A 24,780-nucleotide genomic window follows, 5' to 3' on the forward strand; every position below is an offset into this window, starting at 1 on the left:
AAGTACCCTAGTATGTCAGACTTGTTCTGTAGCGCACCTATATTTTCTATTTCAATTTGTACAAATCAGTTTAATATAGTATGGAAAAACGCCAAGAAAAGCTTAATTATCTTCAAACTCAATCATTACCATATATATATTATATCATAGCAAATGGACGAATTCTTCATAAGATACACAGGCTGTTTGTACCATTCAATAGCAATTGAGAGTTAGATAAGATATAGCCAACATTGAATTTAACTGCATCATACAACCTATACAACATTCTAGGTCGCATCAATGATTGGCATAAAGAAATTATATCTTAGAAGCGACTGTGGAAACTAAATATAGACCGAAAGAAATGTCAAAATATGGTTGGGATGCAGAAAAATGGTATACATGGTAACGAGAATGTTTAAAGTGATATTGCTTGTAAAAGACAATTGATAAGGTATACTCGGCCCTATATGGGTTACGAGTACAACTTATATCAAGCCTTAATATGGATATCCGCCTACATCTGGTTTGGTTAATGGATTTCCAGACTCTTTATTCTAAAATGTTACAGATTCGAGCGATTCAACAATAACATCCTCGCGTTAAAGTGCAGTGGTTTATCTCAATCATACCGACCTAAAACAATCACAGCAACATTTAAGAGCAGACGGTGCAACTTTAAGACTTAGAGTCTTAGAGTACTTTTTATGTGAAGACAATGCTTTCTGACATATTTATTGCTCAATGACTGTATCTTGTGCTGTTCTAAGTAGATTTAACTAAAAATAAAGAAATATTTATTGAATAAGCATTCAGCATATTGCGATTGTTCGAGTCCCTTGTGACCTATGTGTATCATTCTTGTTGCTCATAAAACGTCGTATCAGCGGCTTCAAGATCCGGAAGTGGCATGTGCATTTTGTATTTGCACGAGAGGGAGGATTGTACTTTAAACCTGACAATGGATGATTCTTTCATTGAAACCAGAGGCGTCGGATTTAAGTTAAATTCAAAGTGAATTGAAGCTCCTACCCATTGAAACAACCGCAGGGAAGGGGTGGTTTTTCTGTTATTGTAGTCTTCGATAGTCTAAGTTATCAAAACGAGCATTGTACTAAGGCAATCCATTTGTTTTTATACGGGACAGAGGCTTGAAAATTACAACAGAGATTAGAAGAATTGAATTATAATGTTATGAGTTATATACATGGCATAGAAGAATTGCAATATTTCATAAAACTTGTGATTGTGATTGCCCTGATTTAAGCTGTTTTTTATATGCTTGACAATTCTCTAATATATTTTGAAGATAAAAAGCATTTTTGCAATCTTGAAAGTCGATTTATTAGATTTATTACAAATGTAGACACATCCACACACGGAAGACATATATAGGTAAATATATGGTACGCGATGTTTTTGAAAATCAATTCACAACTAAATCTCTATATATTAACATAACTTGACCTTGAATCAGTCGGATTGCCACATTCCTATATAGACAGTTGGTAACAATTGCGAATATTGTGCTATTCAGGTTTCGTAATCCTGGACAAACAATGTGTCCTATCTAAGAGATCTTCCACTGTTTCCCGCGGGTATAATGTACGGAATATTGAGTCAACTGGCAACTGTCACGAACGAGCGTATGGACAAGTAACGAGAGCGAGGATGTTTATTTTAGATAGTATCTCCTTAACAATAGCAGGTGCGGTATTGTAGCCAACTCCTATATTGTCTCACTACGACATGCAACAAATGGTCTCTAAACATCATCAGTCCCCTGGTAACATTTTATGTGTCAATCATTGTACAGAGTTCGTAAACAAGCCTCTGTAGTAATTCTGTAACGATGTAACAATTTTATTTTGATTGATTCATTCGGATATCTGACATAGCCTTCACTGGCAATTACATAATGCATTTTTGTTCTGATATTTACCCAACAATAAGCTAGATGACATCCGAGTGGAGGTTGGGAATTCATGTCGTAAGGCTGCAGAAGCGATAATAGGGGTTTCTATTTGTTTTCCAACTATTTGATCAGTCTGTCCTTGAAACATTAATTAATATTCATAATCCCAGCATAGAATGGAAATGCGTGAGGATTTTACCTAAAAAACCCACTTAAACCTCATCAATAGAAACAGATTTGTCTCATAAGCTGCCTAATGATTAAACGAAAATGAGGCTTGTTTAGTTAAAAGGCATCGTGACGTTGCTGCACTAGCGTTTCTGGATAAAACTAAAACCACTAATAAATCAGAAATAACCAGGCCAAATTCTCAGCAAAGATAAACGTCATTGTGAAGGCCTGGTAATTGGTTATGATGTTATAAAGGTATGAATGGTTTTTCAACTAATTATGATAAGTTCACGTATTCATTTAGCTAAACAAATATTATTATATTATAGATTGTTGTTAGAGCAAAATTAGTTGCAAAAATAATTCCCAAACATAGAAAATCTTCACAACGCATATGCATAATGCCCATTACAAAAATTGTTCGGGTCGATAGGTAGTGTGAATAATGATGGAAATATATCTCTCTCTTTTATTTTACATTGTGTATGTAACAATAGGACCGTACATCATACATACAATGTATTGAGCTTCATATTGCCATGGGAAATTTGTAGACGGAAATTAGTTATACTACAAATTGATGTAATTCAGCAAACAAATAGTGTCTGCTGTCTGCTGCATGACGTCATGATATCCAAAATAAATTACATATAATGTTAAGTCATTTAATTACTCCGTGACCTTCATGAACAAACACATAGGACAAACTGCAGTGTATCAATCTGGCAATGACTGCATCTCCACTCGACATTCGCCAGCCTCATCGTTTGGTTTTAAGTAATAAGTTATTGCTACAGTAATGAGATTAGAAAGATTAAAACAAATGTATCACCAAGGGAGATAACTCCAAGGTTACTTCCACATATTTGACAGATGAAATATCCAGTTGAAATAAATAACGGTACCATTACATCAGCGTTTCTGGAGTGATAAATGTTATGATACTAGAATCACACAAATTACTGTTAACAAATCTCACTATCAAACCGAAGAATCGGATAAATCATTCCTTCTACCATTACACAGGGCGTGAATGTTAAAAAGTAGCCTATACAGAATGTCATTTCATCAATGGCATTTCAAAAAAATTCCTGCAAAATTTAAAAAATAAACATAATAATAAAAAGACAAGTTTGTAATTGATAAATCATTTCAGAACCAACTGATCGCTGGCCTGGAATTTGGACAGCCTTGGCAACTTTTGATGATATTTGCATATTTTTTTCTTGTGACCTTCACCTTCCTAGTTGTAACACTCAAATAAATGAACAGCAAGCGATTCCAAGTTCACGTTTCGCGTGAGGGCAAACCGCTCAGATTTTGTACAGCGAAGGACAGAACATGTAGTAAATCCAACCTCGTGAACTGTCGTACGGAAAGGGCGTGTCGACCGACGCACGTGACTGCACGTGACTTCTCCCGCTATAACAAATTGTATCGGCAAGGTTAGATTATTTGCTTAATTGGATATGTAGGGATCGAAACATCGGTCAATTCTCCCTGTTGTAATTACAGCTCATTTCTAAGGGTAACAAAGGGTTAACAGGATAACATTTTCATGTTTTCGGCATTTTTCCAAAAGTTAGGGAGTATAACAACTATTTATGGTTAGAATTTCTGCTGCTATTATTTCTAACACAATCTCAAGGCTTTGTATCTAAGTGTACCGTACTAAATGTGATTATACACACAACGGATAGTAATGATGTGGTATTCAGGCTAACATGGCCATGGTGATCCTGTAAAGACCCTCTTTAAGACTGTTAATTGTAATTGAGGAATCCGGTGAACATAGTTATATGCGAAATGAGAATCCTCATCAGAAATTACTCAACTGGAATATGCAGAGGAGGGAACAGTGTATAAAATCCTTCCCGATTACAATTACTGCTTTCGGCAGGACTGTGCACACTTAGAAAAGCCCGTTAGCTCGGCATAAAGATGTCATCAAGCTTTAGCAAACTAATGCTAAAATGACAAACCGCTTTTTGTGTTAGTGTCATTAGTTCCTCATAATGATACCATCTCGGTATTTAGTGCATCGCGACTCTGAGTGTCGTAAACGCTTGTAGGATAATTCCGTTCTGACAAGCGCTTTCCTTCTTTGTTAACATTGTCGTTTATCGGCTTGCTTGGGGTAAGGACACATCGGGCAGATTCCAAACGTTCTTGTGGGCATACATCTCACTTCAAATGTTGTAATTGAATTTCAAATATAAGGATAGTCGACAATTAGACATAAGTATTTGATATAGTTAATCTATTTCCTGCTAGCATTTATCCATTCTATCCAATAAATCAATTAAAACAAATTAATCACTTTAGGCTCATCACAGAATCAATTGTAATCAGTTAAGGAAGTTCCTCGAAATGTGTATCATTATTTGTGTCCTGTTAAAACTAATTGGGTTCTGGTACAGTACAATACACATACAAACAGACCTTGGATACAATTAGGGATATATCATTTTGCGCATTAATGTGTTTTGAACATCTCATTTTATTGTTTACACAAATGGCTACAAATTAACTGTAACACGTCTTGCAGGTGGTTTAATCTCATCAAAGAATCTTCAAATGTATAATAAAACTATATCAGACGTAATTAAACCCAAAGTAGTCGATGATAATAAAATCAATTGATGAGATAATTTAGAAATGAACGCTTTCATGTTCAAATAGTGTTTAATGCGTTCTTAATGAGGTATTTATCTAATAATGTTTCTGATATACGCAACCGTCATTCTAACCCGATCTCTGTCCAAGGAGTGTAAAATACAAACACAATATTGATTCGCATGGATATCCTTGAAAACTATACGGAGAAATAAGACCAGGTGTTCAGGTTGTGCAAGCGTCTTCTCAAACATATTTTAACAGACGTTGATACTTAATCCCTTCTTCTGTTCTTATATCTCTTCACATTAATCATGCCTCTGTATCGGGCAGTATGAGACAATTTTCCCCCTGTATGCTCTTATTGGGAATAAAACATTAACGTGAAGTTTGGTATATTTGGGGACTGAATCATTCTGTTCTATCTCATATTTTATGCAATAGACCTACATTAACAATGTTATTGTAGTATGTTATGACAATATTGAATGCAAAATGTTTAATTTTGCAACGTCTTATAGTTTTCTTTGGGCTCTCGTGTAATGCTAGGAACCAAAATATGAAAATTCTAGACAAAAACATCTAGGAAACATATATTGTCGGATCAGCATCTTTTCAGGGCTCCCTTTATTCTAATGCAAATACTCAAAATGTTTTTGAAATCAACATTTATTTTAATTCTAATTTTTTTTTATAGGATAGGCGGACGCGACTAACATTTTCAGAAAATGGAATAGTTGACATTGAACAAATAATGTTACATTGTATTAGAAGAGTAATATTCGAATATTATGTAAACAAAACGAAAATCAAAACATTTACTCATCAATCAAAATGATATGCTTAGTTTTCACCCATCACTTTCTATATAAATGTAGAACGTCACTATCCATTTTAACGGAAGCTAGATAACTGTAATAATGGCCCTTTATATTCTATACCAAAGTGATTTAAATCACGTGCTTACCCATAGGTATGTATTATAACTACATTTCTGTACATTTACCAGTCAGCCAAGAGTGTGGGGAAGTTCTGTTCTAAGTGTATAACGACACATTTTCTATATGCTAATATCACAGTTTAACACCGATAAGAAACAACCGTCAAATTAAAAAGCCATTTTCTGTCAATAATTGTATGTAACAACCTGAAGACCCCTGCCATGTTCCTTTAAGTCTCTACTAATGCGAAAAGGGTGTTTACTAGTCGTTCATATGCCCCCGGCTCATAAACGTACGTAATTGAAAGTTATTTTCTCCTCGATCGTCTATTTAAACCTGCGGCGGCCACGCATGAGTTAACAAGAAGTCCTGGTATTATTTTGATGAAAACATGAAAATCATGCATCGGTGAACAAAAATATCTCGAATATCAATCATATTGGTATTTGGGTCAGAAATTTTGATAGGTGGCTATTATGATGTCTGCTCTACGGCGGGTTCAAACGTATATAAATGCAGACAATATTTACCGATTTTCTTTACTACCATCGGCGGCTTGTAGGGTCTTGATGCTTAGGAGTATCTTAACTGTGGTATATGATGTTTCATTTTCCAAATATTATCCAACAAAAATAATTTCTCTATAATGCGTTGGTAATGAAATATGATAGCTAATTTTACATTCACATTTAACACGAACGTGAATGTGTGCATTTTTTCTATTGTTTTTCACGTCAATTATCAATTGTTTGACACAATTACCTTCCCCCTTTCTCTTTATTGGCCAGCGTATGGACACAGGAGGTGTATCGTTGTATCTGGCAATCTGCGATGTTGCAAGTTAACCCAACGAAACTAGAATAAGAACGTTGTATTGAGCTACTTGTCCGGAAATAATTACACGGTTCCGGACCTGCAATTTTCTCTAACTACTGACCTCCGGTGACTGATATGGCTGCCACAAGAGTGACACCAAACTTTCGATTGCACGCATAAATCTCATTCATACTGTTGCTTCTGTTATCGTTATACACACTGAAACCCTCTGAACCCAATAATTATATAACGTTGACCTTACTACAATTAAATGTTTTTTTTTTCTTTTAAAAAACTAACCAACCGCCAAGCATTGTCATGATAGCTTAAAAGAACCTATTTCTGCTTTTCTTCCTTAAGTGAACTAATATGTTTTTCGTAATTTCTTAAGGTATATGCTGTTTTAAAACTGTTTTACAATCACCAAATATTTCCATTTTTATTAAAAATGTCCAATGATCAATATCAATACTTTTAGAATATTAACATGGACTATTTACGTTTTCACTCCAATTATATGATTAGCGTGTTTCCTCATACGATGTTGTTGATATGAGTAGTGTTTTGCTATCTAGTTGTGTCAATAAGTCATACATGTTAGAAGAAACATAGAATTAAAGTACTTTTACTCATTGCTATTCATCAGGTAAACTACAAAGCAAACTGCATTGATAATATTGCTTTTCGCTTATATCAAAAGAACTGCATCGTAAATGTATGTATCAGTGTATAATTTATATATTAATGTTTCAGTAAACAGTCAAAAACGTCGAGGACTAAACAGTTAATTAAGTAAAGTGCCACAAACGTATATATCTTGGCGCATTCAAATTTTAGCGCATACTTATATTTACATAGCTCTCACAGTAACTGCAATAGGTATAGTCAAACCAGAATGACCTGTCGCGTTGACCTTTTCGTGGAATATTCAAAGTGGCTAGTTCCATTTGTGTGCAGGTGTGTTGACAAAATATATTGATTAGGAATACTACTGTGTCCAGCAGGGTGCTGTTTTGGACCATTCGTTTTTGTTACAATTTTATATTGGCAACACAGGGATTGTATCATTTATTTTTGATGCTTGGTTTACACATTTGCAAGTAACTATGTGATCAATTGTTCACATGTTAACAGTTTTATCGCTAAATCTAGACCAGTATAAATACAAATGATGCAGCTGATGATAAGGTTTGTTACATTATAAGCAATCAACATATATACAAAATATATATGTATATATACAATCACATATTTCCCCTAAATGACTATAGACTCGTCTGTAAAACTGAGTTCCACACGACAGGTCATTCTGGTCGGGCTTTAACAATATTCAGAAACCTCACTTAGTGCTTAGTTTATTCTGTTTAACGTCCTATTTACAGCCATGTCCATTTAAGGATAAGCTTGGTTTTCAAGGCGGAGGAAAACCGGAGTACCCGGCATACGGTCAGTACCAGTCAACTGTTCCAAGTGGGTTTCGAACTCGCTACCCAGAGGTTGTGTGCCAGTGTTAACGTGTCGGGACACCTTAACCATTTGGTCACCGCGGCCTCAATTATTACAGCCATAATTTAGCGTAAGGCTGCGCTAAGATAAGATTAGCGAGAAAATAGATAGCTTTACAGTAATTCGAGATTATATAGGGAACAGTAAAAATATACCTTTAAGGAAAGTTGAATGTGATCAATGGCTATTTAAAAAAAAAAACATAGAAACTTATCTCCGTATATTGGTAATTGAAAGTCGGAGAATTGGTGAGTTTATTCAAGTTGCGCTCCGTGAGAATTTCAGCTGAATTGCATGTTCCGTTATTAGATAAAATTCAAATGATCTACATATACTGGAAAAAACAGCTTCCATCGAGACAGATACTCCGCTGACGACAGGTTTATACAAAGCAATTTACATTTCAACGAATTTTTGTGGAAAGAATTTTGACAATTTTATTAGATAAAGCCTAAAACTACTATATTTTCTAGTACTTAAGACTGAGGGTTCGTGATAAGAACAATTTCAAGGGAGACATTTATTTTGCATAATAACATCCTGTCCTAAATCCATAGGCGGCTCGGGAGAGATGTACAATTTACTTTCCGTGACTTCGACTACATCCTGTGACGGCCTAGTACAGCGGAACAGTCAGAGATACATTTGTACAAACCCAACATTCTGACATATTTGATGGCGTGCTGACGGACTAACTATATATAGTCTCCCATAGCACGCTAATGCAGCATCTGTATAATGTTTTTTGTGTAAATGTTTATGTTCTAAGACGTCCAATGTTCACTTAGTGATATTGATAAACATTAAATTAAAATATATATTACGTGACAGTCTTAAAGAATGAATCTAACCTTTATATGAAATGATTATACAAGTTTACAAAAGACAGACAAGATTTAGCACCCTTCAAGCAAATTTTGAGTTTTTATACAATACAGCCAAGATTGACTTAAACTGTAGCATAAGAGAATTGCATCCTTCATAGACTCGTCAGAAATGCTAAGGGCTAACTGTTAGTAGGGTTTTGGTTATAAGACCTACACATTAATAACAAAAATCAGTAATATGTCGTATGTGTGCATGATTCGCTTAAGCATAAATAATTGCATATAGATTATGTCTTTAAAACTCCAGTGACTCGTTATCAATATACTATGACCTGATGGGGTGTCCTGTTGGGTGATTTTGGCAGTATATTTCAGTGAGGTGGCACTATGAAGACGGTTTCAGTTTCGTGCTATCACAAGTAGACAAGAACATAACACAGCCTCCAAAAAATACAAACGCACACACATTCACCCCAACAAGTTTGTATCTCGCACACAGTAAGACCCGTCCTTAAATGAGCATAGCTGTTGATAAGACGACATCCAACGATACAAACCAAACCATTATTAATGACAATATATTGGTATAGTTGGTGTGCCATTTAATGTCTTCTTACAAAATACTTATAAATATTTTACAACGAACAACACTTAATTTATGTTGTACTTTTTGCTGAAAGACGGTGTAAATGCACCAGACATGGCAAGGTTTGTGGAATATTTTAGATTACGTAGCTGCTTATATATGTAGTGATGGGTGTTAACAAAATACTAGTTATAATCGCTGAGTCGTAAATAGGTGGGTAAGTAATAAGGTATAATTTATACCTGAGACTGAGACTTTCCACATAGATCACGTTTATAAATTCCATTTTTGTGACTCTATGGAAATCATTCCCTATACAAAAATAGACAGACTTGACAAATGCAATGATGTAGACCCTAACTCTAACCAGACACAACTACAAATCAAAACATTTTTATTTGAAATTTGAAAATACTGACAGTGATGAAAGTATTTGTCTGCGCAAATAAAAAACACTATCATGTATTCACTCAGAAAGTTTGCTGAAACACAAACAAGTAATCTCACTTGATGTCAGCTTGACATTGTACGTTTATAATGTTAAAGCTTACCTTAAATGTAGATCACAGACAGAAATGTATTTCAAAGGCATTGACGTCACATTAGCTTCAAATGTATTATCTTTGCTGGTAGTTATAGCGACCTGAAATGCAATAAAAATAACAAAATCTAGTTATCATTTAGGTAAAAGTCATGATGTAATCATATTAGCGAATTTTACATCAAAGGTTTAATCAAATAGTGTTGATTTGTGTACAACGAGGCATATATGAAATCGTTGTATATAGTATATAACTAATTCATACAAGACTTTGACATTTAAGATTCAAAATATCATTTAAAAGAAATGGAAGACACGTTGGTTTGTCTAAAAGGATAAGTAGAAATGTAAACAAGTTTCCATATAGAAGATAAAGTCTATCAATGTGTCAAAATGTATGTGATCTTAAGCATTTGCAAAGAGCAGGCGATTTTGCATGCTGAAAACTTGGTTATTTTCGCAGGGGGTTGATTTCGCGATTTCGATATGTAAACTAAACACGTTGGATTTTTTTTCGCGAACGATTTACCATTTTGTAGCTCGATAATACGAAAATTAATATCCAAATTCTACGCGTTGGGGATATTTTCGCGGTCAAAAGGAGTCAGCGTAACAAGCGTTAATTTCCCTCTCGCGTAAATGTCCCCGTTTACAGAAAGCGTATTCGCGAGGTCGTATAAAACTCGTATCGGTAGACGAAGAAAATGTACTGTCAAGTTTATCTTCTGGTATCCAAGGCTACAAACTAAACAACTGTGATGATATCATAACATTTTGTCAGAAGTGGGTTATATTACTTCATCAAATAAATCTGTAAGCTTGGCGACCTAAATTGATTTGATCTAGATGAGATTTGCTGCTATAGTTTGTATCGGATATTGGAAGCACCAGATTAATACTCTGTAGGCGAAATTTGTACTGTGGATTAGATGAAGCAATAACACTTTATTGGTGTTTTTATATTATAGTATCACCGATAATTATCACTTTGACAATATTGGATTGAGTGTCTATGGGTGTTTCATCCTATTCTGGGATGATTGCTGGCTGGGAAGATATCGGAATTATATTGTTCTTACGCACAACTTCAGAACCTATTAGACATTGCGTATTGATAGTGTTCGTTACATAACACGAGCTAATGAAATGTACATCTATTGTTAGTTATGCATGTACTACTTTCTTGTGCGATTGTACACATGTAGTTAGATGTGTTCCCGGTTGCCTAGGTGAAAGGTAAGTGTGTTACCACTGTGCCATCCGACCAACCTAGATTTGATCTACATTTGTAAGACGGGTGCCGTCGGTGGAGTAGAAGACGAATTCTCTACCGAAGCACCTGCTCTTACGATTACTCTCCTTTTACGTTTCCATGGGTCTCAAAGAATTGTTCATATTTGTCCTTGATATATCGATTATGAGTTTGAATCATAGTTTTGTTATTACATCGGTTTTTGTTTCTTTTTAGAGCTACATTTACATGGCATGGTGTCGATGAAGCATTTGACGCTTTCCCTATTGGAACGTATGGTCTTACGATCCTTGCACTGGAAAATATTCTTCGCATAAACCTATTATTTATTTGCACTGGTTTCATCCAGTTTCGTTATTATGTTTGTTTTCTTTATACATATAATATATAATGTTTCTCAAACAAAACAAACAAATAAACTCATGCTGAATATTGAATTGAATTTGTTTGTGGAGTTGCACTTTAAAATACTATCCCCATAATCCTGACAGCGTAGTAAGTGAATAAAATTCGTTTAAATTGGATATACTAATATATTCTGATCAGATAAACCAATAACCACGCATTTATTGATATTTACTTTCTCAGCTGTGAAACAGGAAACACGTCCTATAGCAAAGTGTCAATGATTCATACTTATTGAAACGGGAAAATATATTTAAACATTAAAGCTCGAGATTTTTCATCTAAACCAGATATCTTGTTGTCCTGGAGACAGTACTATTTGTATCTAAGTAGCTCTGAGTCAGACTGATATTGATCTCTATGTGCACGATAAGCTTGAAGTATACGTGTACACTAATACTCCTAATGCGTTACGATAGGTACGGAAATCTAATTAAGCTGTTAACTTATACAGCAGAACTGCAAATGTCTGACGTCTTATTGGAACTCAGTGTTATATGCTTGCATACACATATAAGAGTAATGTACAAAGATGACATGATTAAAATGTTGATGTTTACACTGATCTACCGAAATTGTATACATACTACACTTAGTTTATTGTTTATTTGGTTAAGTTTATTTAGTGTACCGTCCTATCAACAGCCAGCGTCATTTAAGGACGTGCCTGGTTTTAGGGGTGGAGGAAAGCCGGAATACCTGGCGAAAAACCAACTAAGAGGTAGAGAGCTAGTGATAAAGTTTCGGGACTCCTTACCCACTCGGCCACCGGCCACCGCTCCCCCTTACATAAAGCAAATGATAATACAGGTTTAATAAAGGTTTAATGATCTCCTTAAACATACCTGTTAATTTAAAAGTCGTGATTAATTACACAATTTGAACGGGATCAAATTATCTTACTGAGACTAAATAAGTTAGTGAACAAAATTATCTTAGCAACCGATATACGGTATATAGACACAAACAGAGAATATCAATATGCGAATGAAACAGACAACTATCCCGACAAAATGGCGGCGATAAATATGGGCAAAACGATAGGATAGAACAGAGACCATTATAACTACAAGGAGAAAGATAACAATTTTCCGAGGTGAACAATGTTAGCAGACCTTTTTTAAAAGTTGAAAAATGCTCAAAATTCTATAGTGAAATTTATCAAAATTGACTTTTGGGTCTTTTTTCCTCCCTATCCACATTTTGACGTTTCTTTCGATCATTTTTGAGGTTTCACTCGCCTTGTAAGTATCAAAACGTCAGGTCCTTGGCATCACTGAAGAGAATGATAAGGACGAAAATGCTGCAATGTGCGGTTAAATTCATTTTGGCTGTACTGTATTTAAATCTCAACTTGACTTGAAATCTTCTAATATCTTGTATATCTTTATTTCAATCCTATCAGTAAATGTCGTGTTGTATTTGTATATAACAATTTGCAATCGTAAATATAACACCCTCAGATGACATATCGACAAGTACTTCTTAAATTATTTAGATTTAAGCGACCTCACAAAGTCAAACAAAGTTCATCTCAGATCTAAATTATTCACCGAAGAATCTTAATTTGTATAGCGTGGTATACTCGTGACACTGCGATAAATAGCTCCAACTTAGGCTCCCTTCAGCAGTTATAATGATTCAGAAACTGATATCGAAATGGTTCAGAATGAATCACAGTCATTGATTGCCCCCTCTAGTAAAAGTCTCTAATTGTCGGTGGTGCTATCGCTGAAGGCCTCAAGACAATTTTGCCTTTCATTTTTATTTCATTTCATTGCTAGAAATGTCCCCAATGGTGATCAGATGACCAATATAAATCCTGTCTATCCATGTCCAGCGCCATGACGTACATGATCAGAGCAGCTTACTTGTTAAAGGTGACAAGGTCAGATCCGCCTTGAGTCGTTACACTATGGTACCGTTAAGCCATATGTCACCATAGCCACGGAGAACAGGTCATAGATAATTTAAACTCGATTAGAACATACAATGAAGGTCATGATGTCAACTAAGGTGCCGCTTACATATGTCACAAGATGTTCCCTAACGCAGTACTCTACATCGGGAACTATTTTTAGAATAATTGGACAGATAATACTATCTACATTGTAGAGCCAATTATCTGCAATGCCCATATTTGGCAAGTTGTGTATATGTGCTCTTATCGTTCGTTTGTTTGTTGTCTTAGGTCATTATAGCAAACAAAAACTCAATTGATATTTTATGAAGAAACCTTTAGAATTTTCATTATATATTCACATTTTGTTGTCGTAAACAAGCAGAATTGTCGTGAGCAGGCTGATATACATGGTATCATATCTTATCTATACACATGCGCAAATCCCCAGTTTAACCGGGCAATATTTAGGCACGTACGAGTGCAAAGTTACAAATAGTTTTGTTCAACTTCTACTGTTTTAAATATTACTTGATATGGCCTAGAGTAGCCCAACTACTCGTGAGAGTGAGTCGACACATTCTGACTGTAGGAAAGGAGTATTATTCCATAGAACTTAATTAAAACTGATGTTATCGTTTGTGGTGAAAATATCAATCCAATTACTTATTGTTACTTTTCTTATTTCAGTATCAGCCTATTTCTAGTAGAAACTGAAATAAGTATTACCATGGATATTACAATGAATTTGTCTTAAGTTGTTTCCAAATATGACATCATTTCTAGTATTTTCCTGATCTGAGGGATGAAAAATAGTCATAATTTTTACATTTTTTTTTCGATGAAAAACAAAGTAAAATAAATAATGAAAATATCTTATTATTAGGAACAAATTCGCCGTACAAATAAATACTGTTCCCGAATTGTTTTATAGCGGGAGACAGGGCGACTGTACATACGGTATCACTGTATAGCTGTGAGATAGGATCTATAGGGAGAGGGTATTGTGATCTATCGGTGGTGACATTTCCTATTACACACTATTCGACGGCCAGTCGAACAATCCCCTCGTATCACTAGATCTCCCTGACGTTACACAAGGCTGATAAAAGGCTTTCTCACACAAAGTGCACAATTACATGGCTGTACGCACTTTTTTTGTCCTACAGCAGTATTTATTTGGATACAGTTGAGGAATCGTATAAATGAATTGTCTATATGGTGTCGTTGTTTCAAATAATAGTAAACGTCATTTGAAGACAAACATTGATATATATATATAGGAGTGCTTTATTTTAAATTAAATTGTGAAGTTTTTAGACATTGAAACCAATATCAATCGCGTGTGATAAATCAGGCCATATATGGAAGAAGAGATTGGATGACATTTCCCTTTAAAGATAATCGCATTTTGGATAGAAAAGGCTATAAAAATGTTTAAATATGTAATAGCTCCTCTAGTTTAATGAGAATATGGTGATTCATGATTGCCTGATTTTATCAGTGGCTTTGATTATAGAAAAGTTATGATGATACATAAAATATCAATTCACTCACATGTTTTATGTGAAGAAATCAAACGACCAGTACATTTCCAGTACAAAATTGTTTATGGTGAAAACATCAGCCACTTTGACCAAAAGAGTCGACAGATGTCTATTTGTAATGATGTCGTGGCTTTGCACCCAACCATATCGGACAAGGGAGCCATCATCAGACGATAAGTCCCTGAAGGGACTGAAATTGTCTTTGAATGAATGAATGACACGTTGCTCATTTAGGATCAAACTGATACTAATCAATTTAGTTGTTTAATAAGCTCAAGATATAAACGGTACTCTAACAAACAGGACATGTGTCCATGAATGGCATTCCTATTGATGTCGATATGCTGATAGTGATTTTTTTTGTATTTCTCAAACCAGTGTTTAAACTCATTGCCATATTTTAGTTGCTGTATACTATTATCTACATCACATGGATTTCATTGTTCATGAAACATCGCAGTTTCCATTGTTGATGAACCTCAGATAGAAAAATAACGGATATTTAGTTAGAATAGTGGATTACTCTGTTAATTGCGGTATCCAGGGCAATGTCTACCCGGAAGCTATCTAAAATATTGATCGTTTGTTGTTTCAAGGTACATCTAAATACACATATACCTTGAAACAAAAAACGATCAATATTTACAATATGATTCTACGTTTGAAGAATAAGCACAAGAAACTTGGTCTCCTTCAAAAACACATTAGCAATATCCGCCGATCTTGCCTAAGACATCCAAACCTCTAGAAGGTAATTGTGACGCCGGAAATAGATATTACAATCACAAGGCTGTCTAATTTAACTTTCCGTTAACGATCATCCTTGGAGTTATGCAAATTCGGTAATATGAATCTGTATTGGACTTTCTGAGACAGACCATGAAATGTCTGGTTATGTTCTAAACAAACATATGACAAATCTGGAACAAGGAGAAATCTAATGTGTACATATGCTATGTGGTAAAACAGCTTCGTTTTCCAAAGGCGTCCTTGCTGTATATCGATACAGATAAGTACCCAGTTTGAACAAATGCATACATACATGTATTTCAACGAATGTATATAAATATTATGTATATATATATAGAAATATACATTTCCATTTAACTTGTAATCTAAAACCGCCTATCTGCGAAAGAAATTCAAGGCTGTAATCACAACTGAACAAAACAATTCACAGGAATTTAATACAGAGCATCGCCCATGCTCATTAGGTCATTGCTATCAAACAATTTGTTCATAGCGGGTGGTGGCCAATACAGGTACATACCATAGCATTCTGCTGTGTCTTTCCAGTTAATACTCTACCACTTTGTACCTTTTTAATACAAGAACAGCCTGGTCGATTACTTCTTTGTTAAGCAAATTACGTAACGCATGATGCTGTATGCATCAGTGCAGATTCCAACATGGTCGCCACATCAAAGAAACGCTAATTTGAATTCGATTAGCTCCATCAGTAGGAACGGTGTGTTATCTCGACAGCGTTTAGGATTTACTTCGCTCTAACATCCCGATGTAATTAAAGTTTAACAAACATTACTGGAATAATTGGCATAAAAACAGAAACCTTATAAATAATTAAAGGAGAAACACCGTACCTACATATCTGTAGTAATGACGTCATAGTTGATTCGTAGAGTGGAGGTACGCACTAAACTCAGTGTGGTTTTATCGGATAAGGGAATAGATTAATCCGGAATTTTATTTATCTTTTTTAGTCGATTCGGAGTGGAGCTACGCACTACACTAAACTCAGTGCGGTTTTATCGGATACGGGAACAGATTAATCCGGAATTTTATTTATTCTCCTTTTAATCGATTCGGAGTGGAGGTATGCGCACTAAACTCGGTATGGTTTTAGCGGAATCGGGAATAGATTAATCCGGAATTGTATTCATTTTTCTTCTATTGTCTCTCCTAACTTTCCAAATAATGTCCCTAGCACACAATATTGCACTAAGAGTTGGTAAAAATGACAGTGTAGTCAAATTTTAGAATTCATAAAAGAAGGGAGAAATATCTATGAAACGTTTATTTTCCTCAAAGGCTATGATCTAGACATCCGGTTTGGTTATTCTTTTAATAGTTTTATTACCACGAACCCAGGGTGATGTAAAATGCAATTAAACATGTGTTTAATATCTATGTTTACCTAAATGTTTATGACATAGATATCCGCTTTTGATGTTAGAAATTACTGGTTTCATTAACCGATTTACCAACTGATGTACCATCACTAGCTTTTAATTAAAAACACTAAATGTAAGTCCGGGTTTTTTTGGCTCCAGACGTTGGAGGATAAGACAAAATCAATGACTAAAAACGGGCAGAGGATAGCAATTATCTCCTAGCTAGGAACAAGTATAAGACAATTGTTCATAAAACGAGTCAGGAAGAGCTATTAATCTGTCTGACGGGATACACTATCTCCCATCCCAGTGACCTTCACCTTGGGTTCAGTTTTATTATTTGAAAAAGTAACGACTTAGTGATGTTGACTGACCATTACTAACGAATCTCCGAGAAATAAATGAGTCCACGGTTACCATAGCAATTACTGAAGTATTGGTCATCAAAAATAACTATGTGTGTTTACTCATAGTGTCAACAGGCTGATGCCCATAAAATCAGACATTAACTGTATTTATTGCCACTAAAACACATAACATCGAAATCAGAGGTCGCTAAAAATGTCGGCAGGTTCTGCAAAAGCGCCAGTGATAACATTTAGTTCATGCATAATTCATAGGGGTTTCTATCCCCATGCCATTCCTAACACGTCGGCAAAATTGGTATTGTCTATGTTTCGGGCAAGTGTGAGGGATAGTGGTCCGCGATTTTTCTTTATCATTTAAGTAATAATTGTAGAATACCAACAGCTCAGTAAATGTGGGTCAAACATCGGTTTTGAAACAGGTCAGTTTATGTGGGTCATTTGTGTTAGTCCTTTGACAGTAGGTGTAAGGTCTCGAGACTTGTGTCTGCTACTGCCAGCTAACTGGTTTAGACAGAAAAACATTTCATTATCTCTACTGGAAGGCCTAGTCTAATTGTCTGGAGGTTCCAGAAGGTTGGATACGTCCCCTTCTTCACTTCACGATACAGACACCATAACGGATACTGTATATACTATCTGCTGGTAAAATGGCGCTTACCCTTGACCCTTGAGGACAAAATCGTGAATTTACTACAATAAGACCACTGTCAAACAGATAGTTAAATGCAAGCAGATCATACAGCTATAAATGTGTCTTATATCCTTTTCCCCGAATTCAACTGTGAGTGGATGTCAATTTATCTGTGTAGACGCCTTTATTGAATAATGGCGACATTTTACTGAAAATACACATCCTGTTTTATTTACCTATCAATGGCTAATCCAAATTTATTAAAAACAACATTGTATGTTGTCATGTAAGGGTTTAAGGGTCAAATATGTACATTGCATATATGAGTCCACTTCCTATTGATGGCCGTATAGGGTACAAGCGGATGGCCAGTGAAATCCTTAAATAGCATTGCTTTTCATTTTTGTATTTCTTGTCTTATTATTTTTTGTTTATTTATTTATTTATTTATTTAGTTTTTCATCTGTGTGAGATTGATGTTAATAACAAAACAATACCGACAAAGATCCAGTAATCTCACCCGATAGCTTACCAACTAATTATCTCATCGTTGATATCCAGAGATTTCAGTCTAAAATATACAATTTTAGAAAAAAAATCCTAGCGAATTCATCGCTACAAAGTCAAATGCCTACGGCTAATCATTTCTCTGCCTCTAGACAAATACAAAACGTGGTAATTACTGGCCTGATATACTGTTTCTCTCATTTGGAGACCTCTAAGGAGCTTAATAAGAGCTCCAAGCAATTTGTCCTTCATGATGCCACATGATACTCTTAAGCCTTATCAAAGCGATCGGAAGAGATGTACATAATACAACAGTGGTTAGCAGACTTGTAAACGTTTATCATCTTAAACATTGCAATTACTAAGCCTTCGATTTCACATTCCCAGAAAATAGATGACACATGTATATCGAGTTATAAACCTTGGATTTCGATCGTAGTGCCAGACGCTCGTGTTTGTGGCCAATTAATAAGGAATGTCTGAAAAAAGTTCCAGTGCTACTCCTTAAATATTAAGTAGCGTTATGTGGCCAACTCTAAAAAGTCTTTATCATCTCTTTTCAGTATTCTTTAAATATCAAAGATGAAATTTTCTTCTGGAGTTTAGTTCGAACGTGTAACCCTGCCACAAGTACCATTTTTATCATGTCTCGGGTGACGAAGACCGGGAATAGTTTTATTACTTGTAGACGTTTTGGTGTCTTTAAGTGACCATTTGTGGTACAGAACTGTAAGGTAAGAATCTGTACATGCAGATGTCATTCATACAGTAAAACCCTTCATAGTTGGTTACAGCGTTAACAGTTGCACTAAAAAAGAGACACATTTAGTATATTCAGCAATTCAAGGAAGAAAGCTTGCTTAGTTTAGCGACGTAATCTACAAATTTTAAACGCCCTTTACATTTCAAAAACCGCAATGTAAGTCACACACTTGAAGATATGACACTCGCACATAGTGAAGATGTATACATCTGTATATGATTTAGTTAAATTTAAAGTATTTTATTTACAGATCTTGCAAAGAGAGAAAATAACAACTTTAGATGATTTGAAGGCCTTTTCAAATAAATCATCGATCTAGTTACTTAGTAAAATAAGAAAAAATGAAGAAATCTACGTGATTCGTGTCGACAGAAAAAAAAACTGTCAAAATACACAAAAGCATTAAAACATAATATAAAAATACACCAAAGCAACACGACACACGGACAGTATACACCATAGGTGTCAACACAAGTTAAGATACAACACGGACTAAACACACAATAATAAACACACTGCAGCAACACCATTCAAGGCAACAAATTAATACAAAAATAAAACAGGCAGCACCACCACGCAACAGGAAAGGTAAAAATACGCAGCAATATAAGCAGGCCAAGAAATACCATAGTGAAAACATTCAAGGTCAAAATACACCGCAGCGACAGCATTCAAGGCAGCGAGATACTACAGCAACAACAGGCAGGTAAAAATATACTACAGTAACAACAGGTATGGTCAATATAGTTCACAGCAGCCACACACAATGTCAAAATACATCACAGTAACAATACACAATGTAAAATTACATCACAGCAACCACACACAAGGTGAATACATCACAACAACAACAACACACAAGGTCAAAATACATCACAACAACAACAAACAACGTCAAAATACACCACAGTAACAACACACAAGGTCAAAATACACCACACCAATACCACAAACAAGGTCAAATAACCACATCAATGACAGACAAGATCAATATATACCACATCACTAACACACAAGGTCAAGATACACAACAACGATACTCAAGGTCAGAATGCACCACAGCAACAACACACAAGGTCAAATAACCACATCTATGACAGACAAGGTCAAGATATACCACAGCAATGACACACAAGGTCAGGTTACACCACTATTATAACACGCAAGGTCAAACACACTGGAACAATAGGCAGGCCAAGATATAACACAACTATGACAGGTAAGGTCATGAAACACCACAGGAAAAAACCCAGAAGGTCAAGATGCACAATAGCAACAAGGTCAAAACACACACATTGTTAACACACAAGGTCACTATAGTACATAGCAGATTAAAAATACTCAATCTGAATATTAAGTACAGCAGCGTCAACACATAATGTCAACTCACACAAAAGCATTATCACACAGGGTCAAAATCTATCATAACACCAACACGCCTTGTCAAAGATACAGCTATGTACATAGTTTACCATAGATTAAAAGAGGAAACAAAAAAAGCATTGCCATTGTGCCTCAGATGATATTATACTGAGGCATCGCAAAGGTAAGAAACATTATTGATCCAGGAAAATGGTGCAATACAACATCTACGGAATCATGTTACGGAAGGCCACGAGGCTGAGGAGCCATCAACCATACGTGTCATCGTGATTCAGTTTTACTAGATTCTAAGGATCAGCGAAAATTAATACAGGAATCTCATCACGGGTTTTCTATTGTATAAGACAATAAACTATGCGTTAAGGACGCTCATGGTATGTACGACTGGCTGTATTATACATGCAAAGCCATAAAGAAACAAAGTTATTGTGAGAATGCATGCGATAACGTTACATAGCGATCGTGTAACTGTTTATATATAACACCAATCTGAGTCGTTATTCCTAGTGCTACATATTACTAAGTGCTTTGTTTTCCAAATCTTCCTCTTAAATCTCTTGAGCATTAATTAGCGCGCCATCACAAATGGAGTTCCTCAAAATACCCGCAGATCTATATTTTTCTTCCGTGAAGGGTCTGGTTCCAATTCCCTAAAGACTGATCCATGGCCGTGTCTTACATATTTCATCAGAAATATTTTGGCACTAAAAGCTTAAGCCGATTCTTTTAATATTTCGTTCATCGGAAATCTACTTGTAGGCGTAACGTTCATGAAAAAATAAAGTGCACTTGAGGACAGTCAATAATTGCAACAGACTTAGAATCGGGCATCGCCTAACGCAAAATGCGTTGGAAGGAGTAATGTATTTGTACACTAATTTGAGGTTATTCGTTCATTCAATGAAAATTTGCAACCGACAGGTGCCGAGTTCACTATTAACTGTCCATATCCGAGACTCACATAACCTCCTTCTCCATGGTGACCATAAATGTCCATGTATGCCATTGCTATTGTTATATCAACACGCTCTTTTTACCATATATGGTCACATCCTCCTTTGTTCAAGACAGAGCAGACTTCGAAGTGCTTGGTTCGTATTTTCATTCGAATGTAAAATATCTGATATCAGCTAGACATTTTACGACCATCTTTCTTCAAAGGCAATAACTTTCTATCCGCCTTAATTAATTCCTCCGTGTTACGACTGTCCTTTGATTTCTGCCTCAGTGTTCTCCAGCAGTCACAAGTAATACTTATCGAGGACATAGAAGAGTTCCATTTCCGGTTCCATGCCAAGGAGACGTTTTTGAGACGAACGAGCTCCATGTTTTAAGCTGTATCAAGATTGTCATTTCCTGTGTGTTTAATGGGTCAAAGATGCGACACAGTGCCAGATATAATCCGAGAGTGGTACGTTAATGAAACCAGCATTAAAAATATCCCAGTTCTCCTTAAAAAGCTCATAAATCCTTCCCGATCAAATTCCTGTATGCCCATCGCGTTGGCAACGACATTGCCCCCAAATTAGCAGTCCGCCTCGGCATCCGGGTTATTGCTATTTTATGTAATAAGTAAACCTCTTGTTGTATACATTTAGACTCTTAAAACAATGACTTCCTAAGATAGATACATTTGCATGTTTAAACAATTAAACTAATAGAATCTCATTTCACAAGATAACACGTTGAACCGCTCAGCTCTCGATATTGTGACCTTGTCTATGATGTGCAGATTAAAATCAAACCAAAACTGATACTTGTATAATACTTAAGTGACTGAGCAGTATTGTTTACATGATTATTTCAAATGATGTCGATACCTGTATCGGGTTTCCATCTTCCGTTCGTGGGGTAATCCTATCTCAATCCTGTCACAACGGCCCATACAGTTACACAGAAAAATGTCCACGTCTTCAACGAGACGATGACGTAGCTATGTTTAAGTGCTTTAAAGTTAACAAATTACTTCTTCCTACGTCAATGTCCACGTAAAACAAAACCTATAATTATTGTTCGTTAACTCATATTAACCATGCAAATACTTTGCTGTTTTTTGGTCTGGTGTGTATTAAGCGATTGTGGGCGCAATCGCCCCGGATACGAAACTGTGGCTGACGTCCACTATCTAACACCAGATGATTCGGTGTATCCTTTAAGTTCCTATCAAATATTAAGACAGACAATTAATACGTAATGACGTGCTTTGAAGTTGGTGGTGTAAAGTGTGACTGCACCTGGGCACGTGCTACAATACACCTAACGACCCAAGCCTCTTTAGCAGTTTAGTACGTACTTAGACCCTGACTATAAGTACAAGCCACCTTCAAATTGTACATGTTGATGGTGGTCCAGTCTGTTTGGCCATCCTATTGTGACGTATTCAAATAGGGTTGAACCTAGGGACTGATCGTCAGGCAGACGAGCTCTAACACAACTAAACCAATACTGTTTTGACTCAATATTTTTGGGATAACCGTAATACTATCAAACATAAGGCAATTCAAATTTCAGCCATCGATCATGACACAAAAGTAATTTTCAAGAATGGTGAGGATAAATTTTGTCCGTGTTACTGTGTACAACATATGTCATGTACCAAACAAACACTGGTTTTCACAACGCCTCGATGCTATCTCTCAATGGACCCAGAACATTCTCAGGAATCCATCTGTCTTAGATTTGAGAGCATGTGGACCAGACTTTGGAAGACTTGGAATATATCAAACTTGTATCGTATCCGTTCTCTGAGCTATTGTATTTGGCATGATATACCATACATTGCCTACAGTAGGCAGCGTGTGCTAGCTGGTCATAGGGACTGAACTAGTACAAGAACCTTGCCAAAACTACTTCATAATAAAATGTACACTGTCGACTCTTTCCAACCAAAATAAGAATACATCACAAGTATAACGTAGTAGTCCAAATAAGGACCTAGACTGACAAAACAGTTCTATGATATTTTTCTATATACATTTCTACCTTTGTAACACTCGTTTTGCCGAGATCTGACATCACCATTCTCATAATATTGTGATATGCATATTATCTTGTTGACGTGGAATTCATGTAACTAGTATCAATACTATTAAAGCGAGTCAGTTTTAATTCCATCATAATTTCGGGATCAGTCAATGTAATTCGTAATGTCGCGATTTGCCATAGTACTTCCGTTAAGTCGAAATTTGACATTGTACTGATGTAATGAGGAGGTTTGATATACTTTTCTCAAGTAATGTCAAGGTCTTGGAGCTTTGTCTATATTTGTTAATTACATGCACGTGATTTGCGCCTTGTGACATCACGTTAATTCTCACGTGACCATATCTCTTCAATGAGGTATTATCAGACATGCATATTTTGTGAACAATGGAGATTGTGACGGCGCTGACGTACGGTGTCCTGAGCTACAATATAGGGATCTCAAATGTATCATAAATTGCATGATATGGTGATCATCCCCTAATCTTTTGTCAGAATGTCATACTGCGATTTATATTTCCTCTGGTAGAGACACGGGCGGGATACATTGATGTAACCAGTTATGTGTTATAAACGACAGCACGAATCTGATCTGCCCAGGCTAACGTTTAACTGTACCGCCACTATTAGAGGAAGCTGTACAGTGTAAGCCACTAGACAGGACCAACTCAGCTTCATCGATTTCCCAAAACCCTTACCTGTCTATCGATACAGCAGAAAACCAAAGCCTTTCTAGATAACCGGTACGTGTTCACAAATAGAGTTTAAGTATAGTAGCTTGATAAAGCTAGTCAAAAATCCTTCCAATTCAACGATTTTAAATATTCTGGTGGATTTGGAAAGTAAAGAAGTATCTGAGTTTTCATGGCCACAAAGTCAAAATCGCTACTTCTTAGTATTGCCCGAACAATTGTTGTTGATACTTGATCAATGAAGAAAAGCAACAAAAAAGTGTGTTAAAACACCACATGCTACTGAATAAGTTTTCATTTGAAAAACTCCGGGTATG

At 35.7% G+C, this 24,780-nt stretch overlaps 1 protein-coding gene across 1 annotated transcript in view; it reads right to left on the bottom strand.

Annotated features, from left to right (window-relative positions):
* LOC117342141 (protocadherin-15-like) overlaps window positions 1-24,780 on the bottom strand; it is an 82,354-nt gene that overhangs the window by 53,602 nt on the left and 3,972 nt on the right. Inside the window, 1 exon segment of the mRNA XM_033904153.1 lies at window positions 9,912-10,003. The gene's annotated coding sequence lies outside the window, so the exon portion shown is untranslated.

Source organism: Pecten maximus, chromosome 14 (genome assembly GCF_902652985.1).
Source record: "Pecten maximus chromosome 14, xPecMax1.1, whole genome shotgun sequence".
Lineage (NCBI taxonomy): Eukaryota > Metazoa > Mollusca > Bivalvia > Pectinida > Pectinidae > Pecten > Pecten maximus.